We start from the raw sequence: 12255 nt of genomic DNA, 5'->3' as shown, positions 1-12255 counted from the left end.
AGATTGTGTGGACCATACTTTGCTGGCAGATTTCCTGTCTCTGCCAGTAAATTATGCTGCAAACATCTCACCATGGCTGATAAAATGAGCCAATGTTATTCTTGCTTATTATTTGCACATGCCTTACTGGAAGAGCAACATAAAGTACCACATAGGTCACTCATCTGGCGTTGGCCAAGTGTCATGCATAATTGCCATGCACAATTGCAATCGATGCAAACTTGGGATGTGCCCAACTTCGTGCAGTCACCACATGAACTTCCCAATTATGCGGCTGTCGGTGATGCAGCAGTAATTAAGGTCCACAAAAAGCCATAGCATTTGAAAAGAAGGGACTCAGTGGCGAAGGGGATGGCACTAGTTTCTACCATGGCCCATAAAAACTGGCTGGCATGCCTTTGTTCATGGAAACCTACAAAGACATTTTTGATAGACTTCCCATTTGGGGCCTGTTTCTAGAACTATAATTGAACTTTTAGTGTGTAACAGGGGAAGTTCAATGTGTGTCATCGCATGTGTATGTGAGCCATATGTTACTCTTTAAATGGTGCCTTGACCTGCCTTTGGAAGTGTGGCTTGTGCATTCACCCCCATCCGGTACACACACTGAGTGCATCTGTTCAGATTTGCTGCTGCCACTTTTTTGCATTTCTGCATTCATCGAATTACACTGTCTCATGTTCCCTATTGGCCTGCATTATTTGTAAAACAAATGTGGGACACATACAACGTGTCTGATACGTTTAATGATACCCTAGCTTGTGGTTTTAGCACATCCAATAAAGTTTGGGGTAAGGATGATCAAGATATCTGTTTACTGTGTCCACGATGGGCCTATGAACCGAGAGATGCTCATTAATCCCAACATCAACTATCACTATGCAAGTCCATTTTCTTTTTAATGTGGTTCACTTTAAGGGAATGCGGTTTGCCTATCCAGACCCAGTTGTACAGGAAATACCACATGGGTGAATCATCCTTCAATGGACAACACATACAGATGTGAAATACGGTCCTTGATGTGTCTCACTTCATCATAATTAAAGTATTAGCTGCACTCATCAAGAATAAGATTAATATATGAGGTAAAATGTCTCCCACAATAGGTGGGCAGTGGGATTTGGAGCACTTGCACAAGAGTGGCAATCATTGCTTTACTTCCTCAAAGTATGCAATGGGTAATAGCTAGGGGAGTAATATATAAGGTAAAATAAATGCTATAAATTAACTTATTCTTTTGCATGTTGGTTACTATGGTATGTATGAGTGTACATTGCTTGATAGATGCAATGTGGTCCCTTGCAAAGGATGTTGCGAAGACAACAGTGTTGTCAAGTGGAAAGTGTACGTGCATGGATCCTAGTATCAGTCCCCATCATGATATCCTCTTAAGCATGATGTTTTCTTTTGTCATAGGAATTGAACACCAAGCTACATCATCCCCACTGGTATATAGATGATTTGCCTGTGAAGGCGGCGTTTGGTTTGTTGTAATATCTAAATACCCTACCCTGTCAGGCATTAATGCACATTTGTGTGTAAGGCAGGCCTCCCAAAAGGTATACATTTGTGGCTGGTTGACTTCTGGCTTTAAAGGCATGCCTTTGTAGGTGATGATGGAGGAATCCCTGTGAATGTTGCTAGGGATTGGGAGACAATAGGCCTCATTACGAGGTTGCCGGTCCGGTAACAATGGTATCGGCATGCTTACCGGTACTGTTGTTACCAAACCGGCAAACTCTGAGTTGTGCCGCGGGTGCCTTTCATTCCGCCAGTTCTGCCCTGACGGAATGAAAGGAACCCGCGAACACAGCATGCCTGTAGCACCGGCAACGTTATTAACGGTGTGGTGCTACAGGCATTCCCATTCCCATTGAACCCTATGGGGCTGCAATGTGAATGGCGATTTACCGGCACCGGCACCCGCGAAAGGGAAATTACCGGGTCCGGCGGGGTCAGAATACCCCGGTAATTGCCCATTCGTGGGTGCCGGACATTCATGCCAGTATGGAGGTAGCCTTGCCGCTCTTACCGGCAAGGCTACCTCCAACCTCGTAATGAGGCCCAATGGGCCTCATCACGAGCTTACCGGTCCGGATACAATGGTACCGGTAAGCATGCCCGGACTGTTGTATCCGGACTGGCAAACTCCGAGTTGTGCTTGCGGGTGCTTTTCATTCCGCCAGGTCTGACCTGGCGTTATGAAAGGCACCCGCGAGCACAGCATGTCGGATGCACCGGTACTGTTATAAACGGTGCTGGAGCATCCGACCCCCCCATTCCCATTGAGCCCTATAGGGCCCTATAGGGCTCAATGGGAATGGGGAAGACATTTTTCCGGTGCCCAGGAATGGCCAAATACTGGGTCCGGCAAGGCCGTAATGACCCAGTAATTGCCCATTTCTGGGTGCTGTAAAAAAATGAATACTGACAGCAGCCGTGCCTGTATTACGGGCACAGCTACCGCCAGCCTTGTAATGAGGCCCAATGCCTTGTATTGTGAGAGGGCGATGTGGATACATTTGTGCCCTCATAAGATAGGGTGGCCTTCATGGATGTCCGTCTTTGGGGGCTTGAAGGAACCTCTGTCCTTGCAAGAGATGTTCCATCAGGGACACATATGTGATTTAATAGAACTTGGTATATTGTTGTTATATTGTGCAAAGATCCAAAATACGTTCAAAGAAATTGTAATTCAAGAATTCCAATGTGTCAGATCCAAGGATTCCATTACAACTGTTGCTGAGTATGCAATTTATTCAGAAAAGTCAAATAGATTCTGCAGCCCGACACGTGTTTCGACCAAACGGTCTTTCTCAAGGCTGTGGTCATTCAACATCCAATACATTATAATAATAGTTAGCAGAACATATAGATGTGTTCATATAACAAAAGAGTACAAAATTATTGTAAACATCATTGCATGTGCAAAAATTGTTAGAACATACCCGATCGATGCTCATAAATGCAGCGAAAGAAAAGGTAACGGGGGAAAGGACAGAAGAATCAGTCATTGGTGCAAAGGAAATTGACATCCAATATCACTAACAAATTCCTATTTAGAACTCATGCAATAATAGCCAAAGTTGTCCTGAATATTAGTCCTAATACACATAGGTGATAGTCCTAATACAGATGGGTGATAGTTGTGTGCCACAGAACCTGTTACACTCCCAAGTGGGCTAGATCTTATGAGTGGAAGAATGTGATAACTATGAATAGTCTGGTGGTGAAAAGATAATCGTGCTTGTAGGAAGATGAGTCACTCGCACCCGCCCATAGTGAGCTGTAAGTGATCTTGGATAGTCATTTATTCCTAGTCCATGCAAGTCCCTATAGATAAACTCAGTGAATGGCATAATGCTCACCAAATGAAATTATATTCCTGGATATTGGGTTCACATTGAAATGGTAGTCTTCTGATGTCTGAGGAATCCAACCTGAGAGCTCAAACCAAGTCGATGCCTGTTGCGATCATATTAATCTGCAACTGAAGAATAGCTATGACATATAATATATACAAAATTCAGTGGGGGAAAAATAAAATAGTTTAATACTACGCATGTTGTAGAGTAAGAAAGTGCAAGTTCTTCTTATCCTAGCTGTCACTAATGAGTGTTCGCCATAGTAATGCTTCTCAAAATCATTAAAGTTGACCCGTATAAAAGGTATGAACTTGTTGGTTAAAACTATTCATATCAGTGTATTACATACAATGGTCTATCCATTCTATATTAACATGCTGAAAATTACAATCTCACCTGATTAAATCGAAGTATATAAAAGGGATAGATCCTACGTTCGAAATCATAGCTCGTGTGCAGCGCCATTTTGTATGTATTTCAATATTGTAAGCAGAGCGTGTGACGTCACACGTAACGTGTGATGTCACGCATATGCATTCATCAGTGCACGCGTTGTGAAAATGAGTGAATATGATATGAGCACTATTTAGGTATCCGCAGCTAGTCCCACCCATTATAGTAGACATGCTGAAAAATGGGAACTCTCCTGATTATAACTGAACATTTGAACGGGATACATCCCGCATTCAAAACCACGGCTCATGTGCAACTCCATTTAGAAGGTGTTTAAATATTACAAACGGAACATAGGACATCACATATAGCGTATGGTGTCACATGTATACACTCGTCAAAAACACACGTTCTGTACATAAATAAATGTAATGTGGACATTAATGGGTAACCGCAATTACTCTCACCATTACATAATAAATTGATTAAAATGTGTATACATACGTCTATGTGCGTTACATGACTGTGGATGAAAATGACTCGGGCTCGATTATATAGGGTCGGGTAATCATACCCATGAGTGAAAGTTGTAGTAGTACGCGATCACAGTAGCTAATTCAGAGTAAAATGGGACAATAAGGCTATTCTGCACAAAATATGCACGTGTTGCCATTAATAAATGATTAGTTATTGATGTCTAAATCTTGCAAAACATTTCGGATTAGGCTCATTGGCTACTATACCAACACATATCATAATAAGTAGGTTATCAACCACTGATTACATAGTCACCATGACATTTCACGGGTGTGAATTTCAGAAAACACGCCTTCTTTTCACTATTAGGATTCATTTCTGGTTGTAATTAGTGGCATCCACAGCTCCCACATATGATATTCTTTTATAAGCCTAAGTGCATATTTTGTGCAGAATAGTTTCATTGTCCCGTTGTACTCTGAATTAGCTACTGTGATTGCGTACTACTACAACTTTCACTCATGGGTATGATTAATCTCTCAATAATTATCTAGAGAATAAAAAGATACCAAAGGGTTTAAGAATATTGATTTTCCCTAATTTCGGTAAACAAGAAGATCTTGATTTAGCAAATCAGTGGGAAGAAAATCTCAATCAAAGCTCATTTAACATGATACAATTATTAATTGAACATGCTAAAAGAGAGCATACACGTACTTTAGAAGCAATTGATTTATTGAAAGAAGAAATTAAGAAAATTCCTAACCCCCAAAATATCAAGGACAAAACCTATACTAAGATGCATGAGATTCTGGGTGCATATCAAGAAGAAGTAAAACTCTGTAAATTCCGCAAATACTATAGGGATGATAGAGAGTACAGGGCTGATAGAGTTTATACTTTTCAGCCCAAATATGATGATTCTTGCAGTAAATCGAGGGATAATACACCCAACACTTCGGCAGGTAGTTCTGATGTGGATTTGGACGGAGACGGCATCACCACTGAAACACCAAGCACAGATAACTCTTCACCAAAAGAAAAGGGAACAAGTTTTTTAGAACGAATCAGGCGTTACAGAAAAGAGTCCCAACAACAAGGGGACAAATGGGTCAGGTTTCAAGTAACACCCACCTCAAATACAGTAACATGGAACACAGATATAAGGGAGGAAGGGGGAGGGGGAGTAGGAGGAAATCAAGATGCAAACAGACAATTGACAGGAATTTTGACATGCTCAAAGAAACTAATGGGAATCTAACTGAAGAAAGCCTGGTTATGAACTTTTCACATAGGTATTTAACGGTATTAGAGGAGAAGGTACTTAATAAAGGTTTATCCTTCACACCCACTATAGGTACTAACTATACTGAATTCCAGATAGATCTATTTAAATTCACTCAAAATATTTTGCGACACAGCCTAAACAATTTGAACCCAAAACTGTATTGAACATACCAAGCATGTACTCCATTAGGGATATTGCAAACACTCATTTACTTAGCACTTTGGCCACTGACCCAGAAAAAATGTGAGGTGAAATCTATCAAGATTTCGGTGTCCAGCAGCATCAACTGGACAAAGAGCAACTCAAACACAAATTGAAATTTACTCCACAACTCTTGAATGAAAATATTATTGAAACATTTCATCAAGCAGTTACTAGTGATCTGTTCAGTTATATAGACAAGTTAGCTAACGGTCACAAGCCTAGATTTAAAGAAAATCAGACTAAAAATGAACAACAGGCTCTTGATAATTTAGAACAATCAGTGGATTTGGTTATCCATGAGGCTGACAAGGGTGGAAATGTTGTTTACTTAATACCAAAGATGATCTAATTATGGGACATAGGCCTTTAGGATCACCAGGGTGTTACAATCTGTAACCCACCAATCCAACCAAATAAATCACAAGGGAATTACAAGTGCTAATTGAGAGATGGTATAATAGAGGAATTATTACAGATAATGAAAGATCTTTTCTGACAATGAAGCATCCGGTTATGCCGGTAATGTATTTTTTGCCCAAAATTCATAAACATTTTGAGATACTACCAGATGTTCGACCTATTCTCAGTGGAATCGGATGGGTGACAGAGGGTTTATCGACCTATATTGATAATATATTGAGAGAATTTGTGATAGAAATGCCCACATATATTAGAGACAGCACTCATGTGCTGCAAATTCTGTCTAGTACCGACAGGAAAGCGGATTTTGTATTGCTAACTATGGATGTGACTGCTCTTTATACATCTATTAGTCATGCTTGGGCACTCAAAACTATTGACTATATCTTTCAAGACTGTTCAGCTTTGTTTTCACAGCATGTTGAAATGCTCAAGGAATTTTTGAAATTTACTTTGAAAAATAGTTTTTATTTGATGGAAAGTACTATTCCCAAGTAAAAGGCGTAGCGATGGGAGCTAAATTTGCTTGTACGCTAGCCAACTTATTCATGTCATAGTATGAGAAAACCTATGCGTTGGATAAGGATGAATTTAAGAATAATGTGGTCCTCTCCCCTGCTGATCTGTTCTCTCTTTGCTCACTCCTCTACCTCCAACTCCCTCAGGGTCAGTCGTTTTTCAAAGAAACGAGCTGGGGGTAGATCTCTGTCTTCGCCTGGGGCCTCCCTCTAGAACAGCCTCCCTGCCAATCTAAAACTTGAGGAGAACCATCTCCGGTTCCGGAAGCACCTCAAGACCTCCCTCTTTTCCTCTGCCTTCGCTCCCCCTCTCCCCTGCTGATCTGTTCTCTCTTGGCACCGTGCACCTGGTCACCCTCTGTCCTTCGGGCCCAGGTACCTGCTCACCCTGCCACCCTCCCGCACTGCCTCTGGGCCATCCCTTGCATTGGGGTCTGTATCTGTACCCATACAGCCCTCCCTTTTTCTTCCTGCACTTATCAGACCTACCCTGTCTGCTGCCTTAAAGCTAGCACTTGCAAATTGCTGGCTGCATTACCACTGTTTGTTGCCTTTGTTATTTATTTATTGTTATTTATCTGTTTTCTCCTCTGCTTCGCACTTTCCACTTCTCCCCCCTTCCATGCACTTTTCCCCTCCCCCCTCTCCCATGCACTTGCGCGTTCTCAATGTCACTGGGCCTAGTAAGATCGCTTTTTTGTTCTCTCCTGTTCCCCTCCTTTGCCTTGTCGTGCTCTGAAACACTTGTGTACGAGCGCGATAGAAATAAAATATCAATCAATCAATCAACGTGGAAGTGTTTTATTGATGTTGTTCTTGTGATTTGGAAAGGCTCCACCATTGAGCTTCAGGAATTTGTGAAATACCTAAATAACAATAATTTTGGGATCACACTGACTGAGAAACACCGTACATATTCCATAGACTTTCTTGATCTCACTATCTTCATAGATCAAGGCCACATAGAAACGAAAACATTCTGCAAGGCAACTGAGGTTAATTCCACGTTGCATGCGGAAAGCTGTAATCGAAAATCCACCATTACGAATATACCAGCTGGGGAATATTATCGAGCACGCCGTAACTGCAGTAGTGAACAATCTTTATCCAGGAATGTAAACTATTGGCGAAAAGATTCAGAAAATATTCAGAAAGATAGGTTATGACACCTCATCTATTTCTAAAGCACAAAAACCAGTGGATGGCATAGAGAGGGACGATATGCTTATGAGTACAAGAAAAACCAATTCGGAGTTGAAATCTAGGAACAATATTGATATTGTGACTAGATATTCTCGAGATGCAAATGTGCTGTACAAGATTGTGTCTAAGCACTGGGGAATCTTACGCTTAGATAGAGATATTTTACCTTATCTAAGTGATAGACCATCTTTTGTTTTCACTAGAGCACCTACTATTAAAACAAATTATGTCCCTCCCTGATACCTGATAAGACTCTCAAGGGTACAGATTGGTTGAAACCCATCAAAAGCTTCTTCAAATGTGGAATTTGTAGCATGTGCTAATTTGCACATGCTGATAGCCAGGTATGTGTAAGCGAGCAGGGCATTAAAATGGACATTGATGACTTTATCAACTGTCGGACTAAATATGTGGTATATGCAATACAATGTGTGTGCAAAAAAACTATATGTTGGAAGCACTATTAGAGAACTTTGTTTCAGAATTCGAAAACACATTACAAATTTGAATAAACAAGACCGGTCGCTTCCATTGACAGCACACTGGCTGAAGTGCCATCAGATGGACAATGTCCAAGATATGAGATTCATAGGTTTAAAAAAGGTTCAGTTGGGCATTAGGGGAGGTGATTTAGAATTCAAACTCAGACAAACTGAAGCTAAATATATTTGCAGTTTACGGTGTATTTAATCCGGATTTCACAACGCGTCCACTGACGTCAAACGCTCTGTTTACAATATTTAAATACATACAAAATGGTGCCGCACGCGAGCCGTGATTTCGAACACGGGATGTATCCTGTTTATATACGTTTATATACTTTGATTTAATCAGGTGAGATTGCAATTTTCAGCCTGTTAATATAGAATGGATAGAACATTGTATGTAATACACTTATATGAATCGTTTTAACCAACAGGTATTCCTACCTTTTATACTGGTCAACTTTAATGATTTTGAAAAACATTACTATGGCGAACACTCATTAGTGACAGCTAGGTAAGAAGAACTTGCCCTTTCTTACTCTACAACATGCGTAGTATTAAACTATTTTATTTTTCCCCCACTGAATTTTGTATATATTATATGTCATAGCTGTTCTTCAGTTGCAGATTAATATGATCGCAAATGGCATCAACTTGTTTTGAGCTCTCAGGTTGGATTCCTCAGATATCAGATGACTACCATTTCAATGTGAACCCAATATCCAGGAATATAATTTCATTTGGTGAGCATTATGCCTTTCATTTATCTATAGGGACTTGCATGGACTAGGAATAAATGACTATCCAAGATCACTTACAGCTCACTATGGGCGGGTGCGAGTGACTCATCCTCCTCATACAAGCACGATTATCTTTTCACCACCAGACTATTCATAGTTATCACATTCTTCTACTCATAAGATCTAGCCCACTTGGGAGTATAACAGGTTCTGTGGCACACACCTATCACCCATCTGTATTAGGACTATCACCTATGTGTATTAGGACTAATATTCAGGACAACTTTGGGTATTATTGCATGAGTTCTATTTATTTTGAAATATGTTTATTGGCATTTATAATTACAATCTTATGTAAATTGGTAGTATCGACATTTACATTAGAATCATGCCTTTTAAAAATAAAACAATTGTTATACATAACAACATAACAGTAACTTGAACTTAACTTGTCTCCGATTCGGGAATGAGTGAAATTTAAAGTGTTCGAGCATGTGGGGCAACTAGTCCTAGAGGAAGGGGCGGGTGGGAGCATTCCAGACACAACCGGGGCCACAGGGATTTAGTTCCAAATGCATCCGCTGAGCGTCTTGGACAAGTAGTCGGACAGGTAGACCGATCAGGGGGGCTTACCGTCGGAGGAGCGAAGTAACCTTGACATAGTGTCTTTCCAGGCAGCCAAGGCTGTGCTCGAGTCTTCGGTGGACCTGGCCACGCTATCTTCCCAGGCACGTGTTTCAGCCCCCGCCCACCTTTCAAATTCACTGCGCCATACTTTATAAGTCGGCCCTGCGGGCCGTTTCCTGGCCATAGCCAATGTTCTCTTGGCCGTTATGCAAAGCAGGTCCATCAGTTTGACAGCGTACTTAAGTTTGGCCAATCGGGGGTAGCTGCCCAGGAGGCATTCCGCTGGGGTCCACTTGTACCTGGTTACTTCCGCTTCCTCACAGGTTTGCTTCACTTTGGACCAGAGATCTTGGGCCCTAATGCAGTTCCACAACATATGAAACAAGTCCGCCCCGTCTCTCCTACACCAGGGGCAGTGTGTATGGGTAGTTTTGTTAAACCTAGCTACCCTGGTCGGGGTCAGATAAGTGCGGTACAGTACGTTTATCTGTATTAACCGAAACCTCTGATTTCTAGAGACTTCTTTCGGAAAAGCCAGTACTCTACCCCATTCTTTTTCCGTCAGCTCTAGACCCATGTCCGCCTCCCAGCGGGTCTTCAGTGTGGCGCTACGGTGGTTAGGGGAATCACTGAGGAGGTTTGCATGAGTTCTAAATAGGAATTTGTTAGTGATATTGGATGTGAATTTCCTTTGCACCAATGACTGATTATTCTCTCCTTTCCCCCGTTACCTTTTCTTTTGCCGCATTTATGAGCATCGGATCGGCTATGTACTAACAATTTTTGTACATGCAATGATGTTTACAATAATTGTGTACTCTTTTGTTATATGAACACATTTATATGTTCTGCTAACTATTATTATAATGTATTGAATGTTGAATGACCACAGCCTTAAGAAAGACTGTTTGGTTGAAACATGTGTCGGGCTGCAAAATCTATTTGACTTTTCTGAATAAATTACTCAGCAACAGTTGTAATGGAATCCTTGGATCTGACACATTGGAATTCTTGAATTACAATTTCTTTGAATGTATTTTGGATCTTTGCGCAATATAACAATAATATACTACGCTCTATCTAATCTGTAGGGGTGAACAGGGGAGGCTCCTTTTTGTTGTTTCTGCTGCATTAGATCACCAATTAATTACTGGGACCAAGCACACCATTACCTGAGTAACCACACCTTGTTAGCTTTATCAACATATGTGATTTATATCCGTGTTGAAAATTCATCTCCTGGGATGGGTTTCACATTAAGCAACACCATGTCTGTGAAGGGAACGTTTGCCCCATAAGAGGTGATTAGGTATTTTGCGCAATGCTCGCCAGGATAATGCCACTGAATGCGGGGCACCTAGTATTGTCTTGTAGGCAAAAGTGTGTTGGATCTCTTTCGATAGTTTTTGATGTGATATCTCTTACGTTCAAATCATTAGTACCCAATCATGTAGTATAACAGGTGTCGTTTGTACTTGCAGCACATGTTAATCTTACAGAAAAATGTCACCCCGATGTCTGTCATCACATTTCAGGCATATCATTGTGCCAAATTGCTAATGAGGAAGCCAGCATCAATGTGGCTGAGCCAACTCCATCCAGAACAGGCACCTCCAGCTGTGTCTGGCACTCCACTGATCCACCTCCCCCACAGTAACCTAATTGGATACAAAGGATGAGTCAAATAACCTAAACAGCCAGAAGGTGTAGGAGAAAGCGGGTCTCTCAGCCAGCCAAACTACCCATTAGGAGGAAGTCACATAATACTATGAGGAGGAGATGAAGTACGGTGAGTAGAACATGAGGCAAGAGACGTAGATGGGCCGCCCTTGCGTGTTGGTGGAGGGAAAGTGGTGGAGCATGGATTGGGTGATTGAATTGAATTGATATTTTATTTCTATCGCGCTCATACACAAGTGTTTCAGAGAGCAACATGGCAAGGGAAGGGGAACAGGGGAGAACAAAACAACAATCTTACTAGGCCTAGTGACATTGAGAATGTGCAACTGCATCGGAGAGGGGGAGGGGAAAGTGCATAAGAAGACCAGGGAGGACATGGGTTATTGCAAGAAGAAAGACAGTGTGGACAGAGAGAGGAAGCTCAGAGAGAGTGGACAGTGAGATGCATGAAGTGCTGCACCAGAGGGAGAGATAGTATAATGAGAGAGAAAAGCGAGAGGGGGCAGTGCGACTATGCTCATACAGGACGAGATAGTGGAGGGCGATGATATGTGGCAGGAGTGAGGCGTCAGAGGTGGAGGTGGAAATAGCGGAGGGGGAGTATGTAGAAAGCAGGTTTTATCAGTCATATACATGTGTGTAACATAGTAGAGGGAGATGATGGGGAGGGCAGGAGTAAGGAATCATTGCTGGAGAGGGAAATTGTGCTGTGGAGGTTGGGTAGGGTAGCAGTTTGGAGTTGTTTGAAGAACGATAGGGGAGGGGGAATAATGTGGGAAGAATCATGTTGTATGTTTATGTAACCTTTTCAGAAACACTTAAATGTAGGATGCTTGATTTGTACCTTTGAATTGC

The sequence above is a fragment of the Ambystoma mexicanum genome, chromosome 5q (assembly GCF_040938575.1).
Source record: "Ambystoma mexicanum isolate Mex_15411 chromosome 5q, UKY_AmexF1_1, whole genome shotgun sequence".
Classification (NCBI taxonomy): Eukaryota; Metazoa; Chordata; class Amphibia; order Caudata; family Ambystomatidae; genus Ambystoma; species Ambystoma mexicanum.
Note: the sequence above shows the minus strand (reverse complement) of the source record.